We start from the raw sequence: 11,853 nt of genomic DNA on the forward strand, positions 1-11,853 counted from the left end.
AAGAGATGAGTGTTGCTGCACTGCACGCTGGTCTACAAGTAAAGGATTTTTTTTTAGGTGAACAGACAAAATGATCACTGGGTTGACATTTTCAGCTGTCTTTTCTTTCATTGTGCGATTAGATTGGCTGACATTGCTAACTGTAACAGCAGTGTCGGTGTTAAATCAGTTTTGCAACATTTCCACATCCAACATGTTCCATGACAGCTAGATGCTGAAAATTAAAACGTTGGAGCAGATCAGTCTTCCTTTAATCCTATTTTTCTTTTTTCTTTCTTTTTTTTGTATATAAACTCGTTACTCTCCTAAACCCTCAGCCTTCATGAACAGTAGATATTCCTCTGCAGCCTTTTTTTTATTTAAACCTTTTTAAGTACCTGTTACTTTATTTTTAAATGCCATWAATACATGGGATTTAGCACCTAGTGCAAAAGAAAAAAATAGTCACATTTTTGAGTGTTGGGCCAGCTGGTCACTGTGGAGCTGAAAATGGTAAATGGACTGTACTTATATAGAGTATTTCTTTCCAACCAGTATACTCAAAGTGCTTTACAACACAATCTGCGGCCTCATTTACCTGTCTACACAAACATTCACACACACATTCACACAGCACTCTACCACATCTCTTTACAAAGCTAATCTGAATAAATCGTTCTGTGGAGACTAATCAGTGCTTTAGATCATGATACTCTGGTGGGGCACACAGCCGAGGCAGATGGCTCAGTGTCTTGCCCAGGGACACTTCAACATGTGACTAATTGCTTTAAACCTTTGCTTTAAGTCTTTTGACTGCCTGGAGTTCTGAGGCCAATTATAGTCCTGCRCTTGTTGCATGTTTTTAAGAACGCCTCAGGCTGTATAACATTATACCTACAGACTGAATTGGTAAATAAAGCTGTGGTGAATTCATTTCAGATAATATCAACTTTTGGAAAAGCTTCTGAAAAAAAATGTCCTGTTGCGTCGCATTTTGTATGAGCAGTGTCCCGAACCGCCTCTTTGAACCTCTCCTCTTTGGAGCTGCTGCTGCAGCAACCTGGCAATACAAATGACTGTCTGTGTGCATGCAGCTTATAGGTGGAGACAGTCTATTTGTAGAGCCTCTGGCTAGGTTAATCCCTAATGATACAGGCCCTCTCCACTGCTTCCTTACATCCTCTCAACACCTGCCCATTTCTCTTATTGCCATTATCATTATAGCTGAAGTTAATTTCCAGTTGGGACGTAAGTAGATGTTCAGAGGGAAACTGTTAAAGTGGATGATAATGGTTCTCATACACAATGTTGATGCATTTAGTTCTGTATTTGCTTTTTTTTTCTTTCAAAGTCCTTGTTATGTAGTTGAGGATTTCCATGGCGTCATTCAAAAGAAAACTGCTTGGAAACGTAAAAAATTGATGAGAGTTAAAAGGAGACGTTAGTGGAGAACAGATGCTGTGAATCCCACAATGCAAAACTTACAAATTACTTCATGTTTCTTCTGTTACAGAAACRTCAGAGATGTTTAGCATCAAACCAGCTGGAACAAATTGCCGTAGAGGGCTTATTGCTCTTTGTCTGTGCTCTCAGTGTTCACTGAGGTTTACCAGTTGGACTTCCAGATAAAGACAACAAACGTGCATTTATCACTCCAGGCAATGTGATCCACGGTTTGCACAGTCAAACCAGCGTTTAACCTCCTTTATTGTCAGACTCCTTGCCCTGCGAGGGTCCGTGCTGTCGGCAGTCATCGACTTTTGTGTGGTTTTTGCAGAGATGGAGCTTTTCCTAACTCCTGTGGTGATTTAGTTACACAGTCCTGTTGCTGTGGAAACGTGTCACATTTTGAGATGGACATGGGTAGGCAGAGCAGTTTGAAGCCCAATTGTGTTTTTCCAACTGGGAGAGAAAAGGAAAGCATTTTTCCTGTTACATTTTTATGACTTTGGATTACTATGAATACAGAAATTTTGGTGTGGATTAACAAAACACAAGTTAATTTTAAGTTATCTCCATTCCCTGCTGCACKTTTTGGAAGCTGCAGAACTGTCTGTTGCTGGCTTTGCAGCTAAGTGCAACTTTCTTGCAGAGATCTGTACTGTCAGTTTATTGATTTAAAACTGATTTGTGCTTATTTTATTCACTGTAGCATTTTTATGATACATKCATCAAAATTAGCTTCCAATTTGCTTGATAATCCCAGAAGTTATAAAACATTTTGAACTTTTGTGTAAGAGTTAAACTTTTGCCTTATTATGTACTTCTATAAAGTATTGATGGAAACATGGGAAGTATAAAACACTAAAAAATCTTAGGTCATAWTCAGACCTGATAATTTGCTCCGCTTTAAACGAACCAGAGTTCGTTTCCAGCATTGGTCCRGACCTTTTTSTGCAGGTGTGAATACACTCATGCGAACTCTGGTGCRGATCAAACAACYGGACCGAGACCTGCTTTTTGAGGTGGTCTCGGTCCGCTTCCAAACAAACTCTGGTGCGGTTCGCTTCAGTTTACTTCTGGTGTGAAAACAGACCGGACTCTAACCGAACCAACTGCATTAAACATGCACCTTTTTGGACTTCACAGGCCACCKTTGCTGAGCTAAATAAACTGAAATCATACCTGTTTCGTCGTCTCCTGTTAGCAGCTCTGCTGCCGGCATGTTGTGGGTCAGAACACGCAGCGCACCTCGTCTCCTTTGGGTTGCAGGACACATTTACTGACGCCGCTCCAAAATTAGAATATCATCACAGAACCACCATTAAATTAGCTGCTTCTGACATTTTAAATGCTATTGCAGTTGTACTATCAGYAWAAATGTGCGCATCAGAACTGCAGCATGCAGGACTTCCTTGTTTTCTTCTGGGTCTGTGGCTCAGTCCCGCCCCCGTCCTTTTTTTGTCCAATGGGAGCAATGATCGTCAGCCTMATGGCTTTGTTTACAAGTTATAGTTCATTTGCAAAAAAGCACAATGTGAATGCAAACTGCACCAAACGAAAAAAAAAGTCCATTTTTGGTCCGGACCAAACAATTGGACCAAAGGACTTTCCTGGTCTGAATACACCCTTAAAAGCCAAGTGGGTCTTTTTCTTTAAGGACATGTAGATACTTGTTTTATATCAATAAACTTTGAGGTCCCTGGTTAAAAACTTTCCACGAAAGAAAACTGGAAAAAATCATAAGTGAAATGCATAAATTACTCTTGTGAAACCTTCTGATCTAATATTTTATTTCCCAAATTTAAAGACTAATTAAATGTCAGGCAACTTTTACACAAACCCAAATGTGCATTTTTTTGTGAAGCCGTTTTGTCTCAGTTTTTTTTTTTTTTTTTTGTGACACCTGCAGCCTGTTGCCAGATGTGATGAAGTAATCACTGGGAAGTTGAGGCTTACTGGGGAAATAAATGTTTTTATTGAGTCCAGAGTGGCCGTAGCCACTCTGCTGACCTGTGACTTCAGGAAGTGCTGCTGAATACATGGATTCACAGAACACTCGTCATTCTTTAGGAAGTGGCCTGCTGTGAGCAGAAGTCCTTCTGTATTTGGGAAAATACACAGATATCATTCCCTTTAAAGCTGTGCTTCTCAACCCTTTTCTCCTGCCTTCCATCCAAGTGTCTCTCACTTTTGTAATTGTCATAGTCATGTAGCAAGATATTCAAGCTGAAAAAAAATGTGAGTCATTTATTCATAATAAAAGGTTCAGAAACCGGCATGAGATGTCTAAAATGTTGCAGTGTGACTCAGAGTGGATGACAACCAATACTTTATAGGTTATCATCCTTTGTCATTCATGTCAGAGTTTTAAACTAAAATCATCTTAGGTTGAGAAATGATGAAGCTAATTTTGAGATTTCTCATGATTTGTTAGTRTTCTGAGTTCTGAGCTCTGTCAAGCTATAATGGTTACTTATATTGACTTTTGAAAACTTGGCTTGAATAAATAACTCATAAAGATTCAGTCTGATCTTTAGCATGAATATATACATTCAAAAGAGGCTTCCAGTATTTTTTTATTCCATTCAGTGTATAAACATCTTCAGTGTTGGACAAAATGTTCATCAGTTTTCACAAGTTGTTTGAAACAGTAGCATGACAGGGCCTTACCACATCAAATTTTAGATTAATATTTGTAAAATTTATTGAAGTTAGCCATTTTTTGTGCTTGCTAAGTGGTAGTGGTGGCCATGTTAAGTTGTGTTGACTTTAAGAGTTATTCACTATGTAGATGTACATCAGATGTAGAGTTTCTAAATGTTTCACTGAACTACATTCAGTGGTTCATAAGATATTTTGCTGAACAAACACTTAAAGGCAACAACATGACGGGGGATTAAAATACGTTGACAACATATGAATGATGTTGAACGCAGCCTGTAGCATCATGTATCTTGGAGTAACTGCCCTTCCCTACCAGTCCAGCCACCCCACCTTTTATTGAATATGTATTGAAATTCTAGTAGGTGTTGTTTTCCATGTGGAGCTGCATTAAACTGTGAGCTTCCAGCCACTCTTCATACCAGAGTAGATGCTTTTTGTCTGCTTTCACCTAAAGCTCATGAGTTTTATTCCTGAGAGACGTTTAATGATTATGCCTGCCACAAAAAATATTTTTTTATCTCAATTATTCTTTTGATTTATTTCCCAATTATTAAGTTATTCTAAATAATTAATTTTCTTCCAAAAATAGTATTCCCATTTTCCTTTTTTAAACTTTTTTTTTACCAGTAAACTTTGAAATTTACAATATTACACAATCTAAAATGTAAACCAAGACTTGCTAATTAAAGCATAAAATCGAGGTTTAAAGTTTTATTTCAGCGTGAGAAATATCTTATGTATTTAAAAATAAAAGGCCTGAAAATTCAATAGGCTGTAAGGAATAAGAACTACAGCAAATGGGTCAAAAATCTTTTGAATGCTGGAATTCAMTCACAAGAAAAAAAGAAACGTAACACAACTATTTGAAATGTATAATTGTCATGTTCTTTGAAACTAAACTTACATTTTTTAGAATCTCATGCTTATGAGTTTTGTTCAGTCATTTTTTGTGTTATGAATTAATTTTAGATTTGAACATATATGCTATCAACAATGTCTACATAAATGAGGGTATTTAATGTGGGCATGGGTAAAATTGGTGAGGTTGGCTACATAAAGAAAGTAGGTGTTGTGTTACATTTTGTTTCCTCTTCCTCTGTCACATTTTCCCACCTTGGTACAGTTGATTTAAAGAAACTATACTTTAGACCTTTTTGGTTATTCAAAACTTTTCTAAGCCAATATTGGTGAAAAGTTGCAAAACAGAGTCTGAAGAGATTTTCTCTGTTTTATTCTGTTTCTTTTTTTTGTAAAACTTTAAGTGCAAAAAAATAAAAAAATGCAATCATATATATTTTGTTATTTTGTTTCATTTTTAATAATGGTACGTACTTGGTTTCTGTCGTCATTATTTCTTGCATGATGTGTTGGAGAGAAGGAATTGAGCCRTATGCTTCCATCAAATGGAGCTCAGAACTAGACCACAGGAACGGAGCTGCAGTCCAGAGATGAAGCCCGTCATCAAAGAGGTTACGCTCAAGATAAAAGGCATGTGGTCGTGCACAGCCTCTTGCTACTGTCTCTACTATTCCCCTTTATCTCCAGTTCAGCCGACTTGTGCCAAACTCACAGGGATTTAAAGGGTGCTAGTGCAACTCCTTGGGGTCCTCTGCTCCTCGTCATGTCCTGACCACAGCAGTGCTTTCGTAATTAGGTGTCTGATCCTTATTTGCAGCTTTATAACTTCCGTTCCTTCATTCTGCCCTCCACAAAGGGGGTGAGATCAGCGATAATTAGGCAGGCGTTTTGGTTTGGCTCATTCATGGTTCTTCTCTGTCAGTTTTGTTCTGCTTCCTGTCTGGCTGCAAACCGTGTTATTTGGTTCCTACCAGCAGGACAGACCTGCACCATTTTGGCCACGGATCAGAAACGCCCTTTTCAACAACTTCTGCTGCCCAACTTTGAACGCAACTGGCTTTAGATCTCTTATCTGCCTGTGGCAAGCTGGGAAGCCTCAGGTGTTGTGGAACTGCATTTAATGAGAAGTCTTTCTGAATTAGGTCCAGCTGGGTTGCYTGATTTGATCCTGCTGGAGGAAGGACTGCCTTCGTCTGCATCCTTGTTCCCAAATGTTCTCTTTGTTTGTTCCACAATGTGCACTGTGATTTCGGTACTACAGAGGCAGGAGGGAAAGAAAACAACAGGCGGAGGCATTTCATAGTTAAGCCTGAGTCAGTGAAGCTGGAAGGCTAAGAGGTGGGGGGATGGGAGGACAAAGAGGGGAGGAGGATGGGGAGGGAACTGGCGCTCAGTACACAGCCCTGTAGCTGAGAGTGGGAGCTTTATATAATGGCCAGGTAGTGTACAACCTCTCCTACCACCCCCATCCACCTACACAACTGCTACACAMCCGCACACACAAACACACACATCCTGCAGAACCTTTGCAGAGTCTGCTTGGCACAACATTAGCCTCACCATCTCCCATCTTTTAGAGATGAAAAAAAAAAACTGCATTACTGCGCACCTCTTTAAAGCAAAGCAAAGTGCTGCAGGGATTTTATTTCTTCTAGTAAACATAAGGTACTCAGTAGTCTTGCTTTGTATAATAATCAGCAGGATGTTTCAGATTTTTTTCCCACCACCTGATGCTATGTTGCGAGTTTCACTCAACTACATGTGATCTGAATGACTCGTGTTTTTTCTTTTGATGATTTTTTTTTTGCCTACAACTATGAGTTGAATTCAGGTCTTTCATCACCATTCTTTGGTAAAAATAATGCTGTTGTTGAAAATGAAAACAGAATTGAAATATTGTTTTATTAACTGAGGAGAGAGAAACAGAGTGGAGACACGTGAGTTCAGTTTTGCCTTCAGTAATTGTCCCTAAAATCAACTTCCTGTTTGTGAGGCTGATCAAAAGTCAACTAACAAGGTAAACAAGTGAAGTTTGGTAGTCAGTTGACTTTTCTGTAAATACATAAAATAAGTGACCAGGTACTGAACCAAGATGCTTTTGATGATATGTCATTATTAAATTTTGAATTCAGGCTTTAAACATTAAAACTCAATCTTAACTCCTTCATCCTGCCATAAGTTGAAGTGTCTTTGAGAAAAATGTTTTAAAAGCCTTTTTATTATAGAAAAAAAATCATAATCACAATTATTTTTGAATAATATTCTAATCACCGCTCTTTAACTGCATTACTTATTAAATGTGTACATGCATTTATTGAGCTTTAAAAAAAGAGTAAATTGCCTTGAACGTTGACTTTTATAATGCCTACTAAACTTTTTCAAMATGAAAGTAATTATTGAAATGTGTTCAGGATCAAATAAACAAAAATATATAAAATATTCTAAATATAATAGTGCACTTCCACTGCAGTCCAAAAATCTTTTTCTRAGTTCCATATTTTATGATTTAACAAATTTTCACCTGAAAAGTGTCATGTTATGTGATGGAATAACAAAATAATAATACTAAATGAGTAAATATTCAAATATGAGCTTTGACAGTTTTGAACAAAAATAGAACAAAAAGTCACTTCAGCTTTAGTCTGGTAAAACCCAGCCCCTTGTCCTTTGCTTTGCTTCGTACGAGGGTCTGGACTCTCGGCTATAAAAAAGCGATTCTTGCTGGAGGCGTGGCCTCTGTTGAAGTTTAAAACGATTGGATTGGTTGGCCGCGACATATGTGTATGCCAGCTCTACTGTGAAGGAGGCTAAGCTAAGAAGCTAACAAGAAATTGCACGCTCTGTAAACAAGACTGAGAAGAGAGAAGTACTGAGCTGAACGATACGACTGTAAATGAGAGCTGCTGCTTTGTCAGACAAATTTAATTTAATTTGGAAGCCTGATCAACACAGACTGACTTCAGTCACTTCCTCCACTGTCATTGCTAAACAATCTAGCAGACACTGCGCAGAAAATTGACGTTCAAAACTCCGCCTTCTGTTCTCTGATTGGCCGGGACAAAAATTCTCGTAAAGAAATCCTTATCTATGGCAGAAATCCTAGACGGAGCAGTGAAGGGAAACAAGCATTGAGTGGAACTGTGTAGGAAGGCAAGGGGCCAGGCTACTTCAACTTTCGAGTTGCTCTTAAACTTACTGAATACACATATGGATAAAATTGTTGGTACCCCTCATTTAATGAAAGAAAAACCCATAATGGTCACAGAAATAACTTGAATCTGACAAAAGTGAAAAAAAAGTTATGAAAATTAACAAATGAAATTCAGACATTGCTTTTCAACCATGCTTCAACAGATTTAAAAAATAAATAAAACTAATGAACTAGGCCTGGACAGAAATGATGGTTCCCTTAACTTAATATTTTGTTGCACAACCATTTGAGACAATCACTGCAATCAAACGATTCCTGTAACTGTCAATGAGACTCCTGCAGCTCTCAGCAGGTATTTTGTTCAACTCCTCATGAACAAACTGCTCCAGTTGTCTCAGGTTTGGGTATCTTTTCTGGACGACATGTTTCAGCTGCTTCCAAAGATGCTCAACAGGATTTAGGTCAGGGTTCATAGAAGACCACTTCAGATTAGTCCAGTGTTTTCCTCTTAGCCATYCTTGGGTGTTTTTAGCTGTTTTGGGCCATTATCCTGTTAAGATCCATGAGCTGCAACWGAAACCAAGCTTTCTGACACTGGGCAGCACTTTTCTCTCTAAAACCCTTTAAAGTCTTGATATTTCATTGTACCCTGCATGCCACAAATGATTATTTTTATAATCGAATAATCACGATTATTTTTTCGGTTAGTCGAATAATCGGATCATACGTTAATTGAATATAAAACATAAAGCTTATCACGCCAGAATGCAGCTGCTATTATATAACCATCGTTAGATTTTAGCTATATGCTAACTAAAAATAATTGCTGTGGAAGGCAAGTTCTGCCTTACAGATATTGCACAGATTTCTCTTTCATTTTCTTAAAATGATCCCACACTTTTGAGCTCCGTTGYCAGGTAGCCATGATRCCAGAGCCTGTCTGTATAATGTCWTGTGACGTCCACGGCCTACCCCAGTTACCACTACTGTGCATGTGTGWCAAGGACAGAAAGGCAGATGTGGCAGTGGAAGGTGTCAAAGCASTTTGGAGAGAAAAACAAAGTGAAGAACAAAAAAAAAAGAAAACGATTAATCGATTTTTAAATTAGTCATCGATTATTTTAATAATCGATTAGTCGTCGACTAATCGACTAAACGTGGCAGCCCTAACCCTGCACAGATTCAAGACCCCCCTGTGCCAGATGCAGCAAAGCAGCCCCAGAACATAACAGAGCCTCCTCCATGTTAGGACTGTCTCCCAGCCCAAGCTTTGTGGCTTGTCAACATGTAGTTTGGCAAATTCCAGTCTGGCTTTTTGTATTGAGTGTCCTCCTTTGTCGTCTCACATTAAGTTCACTTTGGCTCAAACAACAACGGATGATACAATCTGACACTGATGTTCCTTGAGCTTAAATTTCACCTTTAATCCCTTTATAAGTTTTTTTTTGGGCTCTTTTGTTATCATTCGTATTATTCGTCTCTTTGATTTATCGTCAATTTTCCTCCTGTGGCCACGTCCAGGATCTTAAAATTCTGAATGTGCAACTGTAGTCACAGCAACATCAAGCTGCTTGGAGATGGTCTTATAACATTTACCTTTAACATGCTTGTCTATAATTTTCTTTCTAATCTCCTGAGACAACTCTTTCCTTCTCTTCCTCTGGTCCATGTTGAGTGTGGTCCACACCATGTCACCTAACAGCACAGTGAGGGTCTGTAGCCCTGTATACAGGTCCACTGACTGATTACAAGACTGTAAACACCTGTGATGATAATTAGTGGACACACCGATTTAACATGACCCTTTGGTCGCCACATTTTCAGGGATATCATGGTCTTGGCGGAGSTTTGCACTCTCCGAGTGCTTCTAGTTATAGATTGTTTTATTTATTATTACTTTTGTCAGTTTAAAGTTCTGTGAACATTCTGGGTTTTTCCTTCAATAAATGAAGGATACCAACAATTTTGTCTACGTGTGAATTTCTATGAAAATTAAACACACTGTTTTGAAACACTTCTGCTTTAAAAATAGTGCTTAGTATAAAGAGAAGTGCTCTTCGTTTAGAGTGCATTCACAAAGCACATACTGGCAAAAAAAAGCTTAATAAAACATTTTGCTGATTTGACTGCTTTTATAATTATTTTGAGCAAAAATTGAAACTACAAATTTGAATAAGTGTGCAGCATTATATCACCCAGTGCCTGTGATAGGCCTTTTGGTGCATATGTCAGAACAAAATTTGCTGCAAACATTAAATATTAAGCACTTAATTTAAGCACRTAACCTCATAAGTTTATTCATCCATCCATTTCTTTTCCCCACTTCTCTATTCTGGGTCATGGAGAGCTGGTGCCTGTCTCCTGCAGTCTCTCCGTGAGAGGCGGGGTACATCCTGAACAGATCACAAGTCAAAAGGACACATAGAGACAAACRAGACAAACACCCACTCACACTCTCAATTACAGGTGCTGGTCATAAAATTAGAAAATCATGAAAAAGTTTATTCATTTCAGTAATTCCATTCAAAAAGTGAAACTTGTATATTGTATTCATTCATTACACACAGACTGATATATTTCAAATATTTATTTTTTAATTTTGATTATTATAACTGATAACTAATGAAAACCCCAAAATTCACTATCTTAGAAAATTAGAATATTATGAAAAGGTTCAATATTAAAGACACCTGGTGCTACACTCTAATCAGTTAACTCAAAACACTTGCAAAGGCCTTTAAATGGTCTCAGTCTAGCTCTGTAGGCGACACAATCATGGGGAAGACTGCTGACTTAGTTGTCAAAAAGACATTGACACCTTGCACAAGGAGGACAAGACACAAAAGATAATTGCTAAAGAGGCTGGCTGGATGACCTGATGGATAGCCCCTCATCAGAGCTGAACAACCAAAGAAAATCTGAAGCTCCTATGCTTAATAGTTTTTGAGCAATAACCATTTTTGTATGTCCAGATACCCCTTTTTCAGATAAACTGGGGGTCCGGGGGTGAGACACTGATTGGTGGGCCAGATGGATAGAGCGTCATCAGAGCTGAACAACCAAAGAAAATCTGAAGCTCCTATGCTTAATAGTTTTTGAGCAATAACCATTTTTGTATGTCCAGATACCCCTTTTTCAGATAAACTGGGGGTCCGGGGGTGAGACACTGATTGGTGGGCCAGATGGATAGAGCTTCATCAGAGCTAAACAACAAAAGAAAATCTGAAGCTCCTGTGCTTAATAGTTTTTGAGCAATAACCATTTTTGTATGTCCAGATACCCCTTTTTCAGATGAACTGGGGGTCCGGGGGTGAGACACTGATTGGTGGGCCTGATGGATAGAGCTTCATCAGAGCTAAACAACAAAAGAAAATCTGAAGCTCCTGTGCTTAATAGTTTTTGAGCAATAACCATTTTTGTATGTCCAGATACCCCTTTTTCAGATGAACTGGGGGTCTGGGGGTGAGACACTGATTGGTGGGCCAGATGGATAGAGCGTCATCAGAGCTGAACAACAAAAGAAATCTGAAGTTCCTATGTTAAACAGTTTCTGAGTTATAAGCATTTTTGCATGTCCAGAAAACCCTTTTTCAGATAAATTGGGGGTCTTGGGAGGGGGGGCACTGATTGGTGGGCCTGATGGATAGAGCGTCATCAGAGCTGAACAACAAAAGAAATCTGAAGTTCCTATGTTAAACAGTTTCTGAGTTATAAGCATTTTTGCATGTCCAGAAAACCCTTTTTCAGATAAATTGGGG

The 11,853-nt window shown here is 38.5% G+C and overlaps 1 protein-coding gene across 2 annotated transcripts in view; it reads left to right on the top strand.

The window, feature by feature from the left end:
* LOC106512962 (E3 SUMO-protein ligase PIAS1) overlaps positions 1 to 11,853 on the top strand; it is a 76,577-nt gene that overhangs the window by 6,895 nt on the left and 57,829 nt on the right. The gene's annotated exons all lie outside the window — the stretch shown is intronic.

This window comes from Austrofundulus limnaeus, unplaced genomic scaffold, assembly GCF_001266775.1.
Source record: "Austrofundulus limnaeus strain Quisiro unplaced genomic scaffold, Austrofundulus_limnaeus-1.0 Scaffold9, whole genome shotgun sequence".
Taxonomy (NCBI): Eukaryota; Metazoa; Chordata; class Actinopteri; order Cyprinodontiformes; family Rivulidae; genus Austrofundulus; species Austrofundulus limnaeus.